The sequence below is a fragment of the Mytilus californianus genome, unplaced genomic scaffold, assembly GCF_021869535.1.
Source record: "Mytilus californianus isolate M0D057914Y unplaced genomic scaffold, xbMytCali1.0.p SCAF_14, whole genome shotgun sequence".
NCBI classification, from domain to species: Eukaryota; Metazoa; Mollusca; class Bivalvia; order Mytilida; family Mytilidae; genus Mytilus; species Mytilus californianus.
In genome coordinates this window covers 35,547,360-35,553,562 of record NW_026262626.1, presented here as the reverse complement: position 1 = coordinate 35,553,562, position 6,203 = coordinate 35,547,360, and positions in this window count along the sequence as shown.

The window sequence follows — 6,203 nt, the reverse complement described above, 5'->3', positions numbered from 1 at the left end:
GGTCCAAAATTAAACTTTGTTTGATTTCATCAAAATTGAATTCTTGGGGTTCTTTGATATGCTGAATCTAACCATGTATTTAGATTTTGGATATTGGACCATAATAGGTGAATGTCCAATTTAAAATTTTTAAGTTCTTAGACCACATTCATTCTGTGTTAGAAACCTATGCTGTGTCAAATATTTAATCACAATCCAAATGCAAAGCTGTATTAAGCTTGAATGTTGTGTCCATACTTGCCCCAACTGTTCAGGGTTCGACCTCTGCGGTCGTATCAAGCTGCGCCCTGCGGAGCATTTTATCTTCCTTTGTCCATGATTATAGTTGAATCAACTACAATCAATGCTTTATACAATGCAATGTTAATTTTGACTTTCACTGATAAAACACAGATCAAGTTGAATTTGGGTAGTGTCACTTTAACCATTATTGAGTTATGCCCCTTTATATATCGAAAGATTGCAAAATTTTTAGTTTCCATTCTGTAACTTAAGTTTGCTCCAACCAAACATTATGAAACCTATACACAATATTTATTACCACAAAACTAAGATCGAGTACAAATTTTTTGTTTCCTTTTTCTAACTTTAGTTTGCCTCAACCAAATGTTATGAGACTTATACACAGTGCTTATTACTACATAATACAGATTAAGTACAAAATTTGGTGGCAACACTTTTCACATTCTTGAGTGACGTCCCTTTATGGTCCGAGTACACAGTTATTTCGTAGTGCATTTCTTTTAGACAATAAATGAAAATAAAAAAAATCCCACCTGCGCTTTCTCAATAATATTTTTACAGTGTGTTGTACTACTTTTGGGACAAATCATATCAAAATTATAGAAAACTTCATCGGCTCTAACTCAAAATATGGACAATTCTATGTTAAGGGGGTCTTGAAATCTTTTGACAGCTTCCGAAGTGCTAATTTTTAACCTTTTTCAGCTGGACCAAATCACTACTTAACTTTACAATTCATGACCCAAATTTTTTTACAGTGTAATTTCATCCCCCTACTTGCTATTTGAGGCATAAAACATGAAGGAATAAATTTGGAAGGGGTACTAAAAAAATTGGCAAGCAACACACTGTCCACACTAGGGACTTTATTCGTGGACAACGAAAATCAAAGGACGATAACTGTGTACTCGGACCTAATAGGATAGAAAAATTTGACCAATCTTAATAAAACTTGGTATGACTAAAGCTTAATAAATTATGAGACTGCTGACAAAGTTTCATGGCAATAGGATATATATTTTAGACAATATGATAAATTCTATATTCAACTTCGCGTGTTAAATTTTGACGTTTAAATTGAAAAATTTCAACTATCAACATTTGGGGCTTTAAAAATCAAAATATTGCAAAAAATTACATTTTAAAGGCCTTAATATATGACATATTATCTATTTAAAGCAATAGAATACTCATTTGATTTATCAGACTTATCACAATTATTTAAAAGTCAAATTTATATGAGCCTGTGCCAAAAAATGGAGGTTTTCCAATGAAGGGGGGCCTTACATGAAGATGTATTATTTTCCAGCAATTTTAAATTTGTGGAGTTTTTTGGTTATAAATAATCCTTACATATGTATTAAATGTACTTTAAATGGAAAGAAAAATTACAAATAGCATACCATATTAGTATAAAAGGGTCTTAAGCCAAGTAAGACTGAAAATAATTTAGGGTCAATTTAGGCCGTAGCACATATTTACATTTAAAAATGCATACTGAAGCTATAGGAAATAAAAATTTGTGTCTTTTTTATAATTTCTATACTCAGGTTACATGATACAATAAATCTGAGCATAAAAGGACTCTTGCATTCAACTTTTTTTGCAGACAGTATGGTCTGATACAAAGATTTTTCACTTTTTAGTGAAAAACTTGCATGCAATTTTAGCCTCAGCAGGCTTATATTTGAACCACTTGCTATTTAACATAAGAAAAGAAAGATACTATGTGAAATGAAACAGGTACAAAAGACATTGTGAAGTGCTTTTAATACAAATTTAGTAAAATCTTTATTATGGACTTCAACTTTTATGTACCTAGGTCCTCACATTTAACTTGATCCAAACAGGCCGTTACACGAGGGTCATTTATACAACACATTTTGCACATATTGTCTGAGATAATCTTATTTTCTGTAGATTCAGAGTTCACAAATGAGTAATACAACTGGGTTAAAGCATAGAAACACAAATATTGACACAGGAAAACCTGTCACATAGAAAGTCAGAATGCCACTTATGCATCAAAATTGAAAAAGCTTTGAAATGCTTATTTTGACCATATAATGCCAAAATGGATAATTTTTGCAGAATTTCTATCAAATAAAAGTTTAAATCCTTTAGTTTCATGCTATTTGACAAATTGACACCATTAAATCATTCAGGGAAGTTGCCAAAGTACAGATTCTATATTTACTGATTTCGCCTCTTAGGTCCGAGTACACAGTTATTTCGTAGTGCATTTCTTTTAGACAATAAATGAAAATAAAAAAAATCCCACCTGCGCTTTCTCAATAATATTTTTACAGTGTGTTGTACTACTTTTGGGACAAATCATATCAAAATTATAGAAAACTTCATCGGCTCTAACTCAAAATATGGACAATTCTATGTTAAGGGGGTCTTGAAATCTTTTGACAGCTTCCGAAGTGCTAATTTTTAACCTTTTTCAGCTGGACCAAATCACTACTTAACTTTACAATTCATGACCCAAATTTTTTTACAGTGTAATTTCATCCCCCTACTTGCTATTTGAGGCATAAAACATGAAGGAATAAATTTGGAAGGGGTACTAAAAAAATTGGCAAGCAACACACTGTCCACACTAGGGACTTTATTCGTGGACAACGAAAATCAAAGGACGATAACTGTGTACTCGGACCTACATATAAATATAAAAATTGCTGAATTTTTCGTTTCCGTTCTCGTAACTTTAGTTTGTCTCAACTAAATGTTATAAAAATTATACACAACTGTTCTAGAGTAATGCGTGTTTACAAATAGAAAAAATTGCTGAATTTTTAGTTTCTGTTCTCTACTTAAGTTAGCCTCAACCAAATGTTATGAGACTTACACACAATGTTTATTACCACAAAACTCAGATCAAGTTCAAATTTGGGTAGCGTCACTTTTACCGTTCTTCAGTTATGTCCCTTTATAACTATATGATATGCAAGCGGGGGCATCATCTGTGTCCACATGTGGACACTATCAACATTTCTTTCTGTTTAGTTTCTATCTGCTATAGTTTTTGCAAAAACTCAAAAAAGTGTAAAAATAGATTTTGGCCATGTTGACTTTTTTGTAGATCTTGTCTTGCTGATCATTTTTGCTAGTTAAAGTTTCTATTATAGTTTTCAAGATCATAAGCAAAAATAATAACAAGAGGCTCCCAGACAAAACTTGCATTTTTAGCCATGTTGTCCATGTTTGTTGGCAGGCTGGATTATCGGACACATTTTGAAACTACATGTAGATACTAAAAATGATGGTTGTGGGCAATTTTGGTTCCAATTGGCCCAATTGTTTCAGAGAAGATGTTTGTAAAAAAGCTGAGGGACAAAGACAACCAACCAGGGACACCAAGTGATGAGAAAAGCTCACTTGACCCTTTGGATGAGGAAAACTAAAATTGACAGAATTGGTGTGACAAAATTTTCAGACCCTTAATCAGGTATAATAGTTTCTGAGATACAGATCTTATCCTAAAAACTTAAACTTGACAATATCACCATGAAAATGAGGTCAAGGACATTTATACCTCTCAACCAATCCACAGACCAGATATGGTTGATCAATCATGTATAGATACTGATAGATGGACCTAATCCTGAAAACTGCACCTAACCAGTGGGTGTGAAAGTTAGGTGAAGGTCATTTTGACTAGATGACAATATGTCATCATTTCATATTAATTTTCAATAATCTAGGTGAAAGTGGGAATAATACAGTATTAAGATATTTGCAAATGGTTCAAGCTACCAACAACCCAGAGAAGTACTACTAAAGTTAGGACAACAGGTGAAACAAACAAGGCCAAAAAAAGATGTTTTAAGGGTTACTAACCTAAAAAAAAATGTAGGGTCGGTGAACCATGAAAATAAGGAAAGACAGAAATTTCAGAACATAGGGCATCTGTATGAAAGATATGCAGTATACAGGTTTCTACCTTCTGAAATATAAATCTCTACCACCACCCCTAGATAAGCCTCTCATTGTTTTGTGCAAATTACTTTAAATCAGTATGAAATGTCTTAACAAATGCTTATCAAAGATACCAGGCTTATAATTTAGTACACCAGATGCACGTTTCATTAACATGGGATTGATTAATTGATAGGAAGTGACTTACTTATCAGGGGCACTTAAACCAAAACAGTAGAAGGCCATAATCCTATCTGTATCATTGTTCCATTTGCTCAGTATCAACTCCAAAGAAAAATTCAATATTGTTAAAATAAACTGCTTCGCTGAGCGCAGCTGGATACGCCCACAGAGGTCCAACCCTGAACAGTTGGGGCAAAAATGGATACAATATTCAAGCTTGATACAGGTCTGAATTTGGATTGTAATTAAATATTTGACATATTACAGGTTTCTGAATAAATGTAGTCAAAGAACTTGAAATTGGTTATATGAATTGAATTTATATTCAATTAAAGATTTCTTGCTGTTGTGCAAAACACTGTGCTGTTGCGCAATACTTAGTAAATCTGTTGTCAGACTATAAACAAATAAAGTTCAATTAATTCTCAATGTCATATTAGAAATTTATGAAAATCAAAAGGGAGCTTACATCACTAGATATAAACAATTCACCAAAGTTTCATGAGAATTGCTGACAGCATTTTTGAGTTATTGTCCGAAAACTGGAAAATCCCCCCTTTTTTAATGAATAAAACCCCATAACTCAGAAATGTAAAATGTAAAATTTATAAAATTCTAAAGGGAGCTTACTTAAATAGATATAAACAATTCACCATAGTTTCATAAGAACTGCTGTAAGCATTTTTGAGTTTTTGTCAGAAAACTGGAAAATCCCCCTTTTTTATGAACAAGAGTGCACACGCTGAAATGTCTCGCCTTCTTTACTAATCATTGATATTATGTTGATAGTCCTAAATATAAAGCTTTATTACAACTGTCACATAAACTTAACATTAACCAAGTAAACTAAACATTGACCAATGAACCATGAAAATGAGGTCAAGGTCAGATGAACCATGCTAGGCAGGCATGTACAGCTAACAATTCTTCCATACAACAAATATAGTTGACCTATTGCTTATAGTTTAAGAAAAACAGACCAAAACACAAAAACTTAACACTGAGCAATGAACCTTGAAAATGAGGTCAAGGTCAAATAAAACCTGCATGACTGCCAAATAGATCATAAAATATTTCCATACACCAAATATAGTTGAACTATTGCATATAGTATTAGAAAAAAAGACCAAAACTAAAAAAACTTAACTTTGACCACTGAACCATGAAAATGAGGTCATGGTCAGATGACACCTGCCCGCTTGACATGTACACCTTACAATCATTCCATACACCAAATATAGTAGACCTATGGCAAACAGTATAAGAAAAACAGACCAAAACACAAAAACTTAACTATAACCACAGAACCATGAAAATGAGGTCAAGGTCAGATGACACCTGCCAGTTGGACATGTACACCTTACAGTCCTTCCATACACCAAATATACAAGACCTATTGCTTATAGTATCTGAGATATGGACTTGACCACCAAAACTTAACCTTGTTCACTGATCCATAAAATGAGGTCGAGGTCAAGTGAAAACTGTCTGACGGGCATGAGGACCTTGCAAGGTACGCACATACCAAATATAGTTGAACTATTGCATATAGTATTAGAAAAAAAGACCAAAACTCAAAAACTTAACTTTGACCACTGAACCATGAAAATGAGGTCAAGGTCAGATGACACCTGCCCGCTAGACATGTACACCTTACATTCATTCCATACACCAAATAAAGTAGACCTATGGCATACAGTATAAGAAAAACAGACCAAAACACAAAAACTTAACTATAACCACTGAACCATGAAAATGAGGTCAAGGTCAGATGACACCTGCCAGTTGGACATGTACACCTTACAGTCCTTCCATACACCGAATATACAAGACCTATTGCTTATAGTATCTGA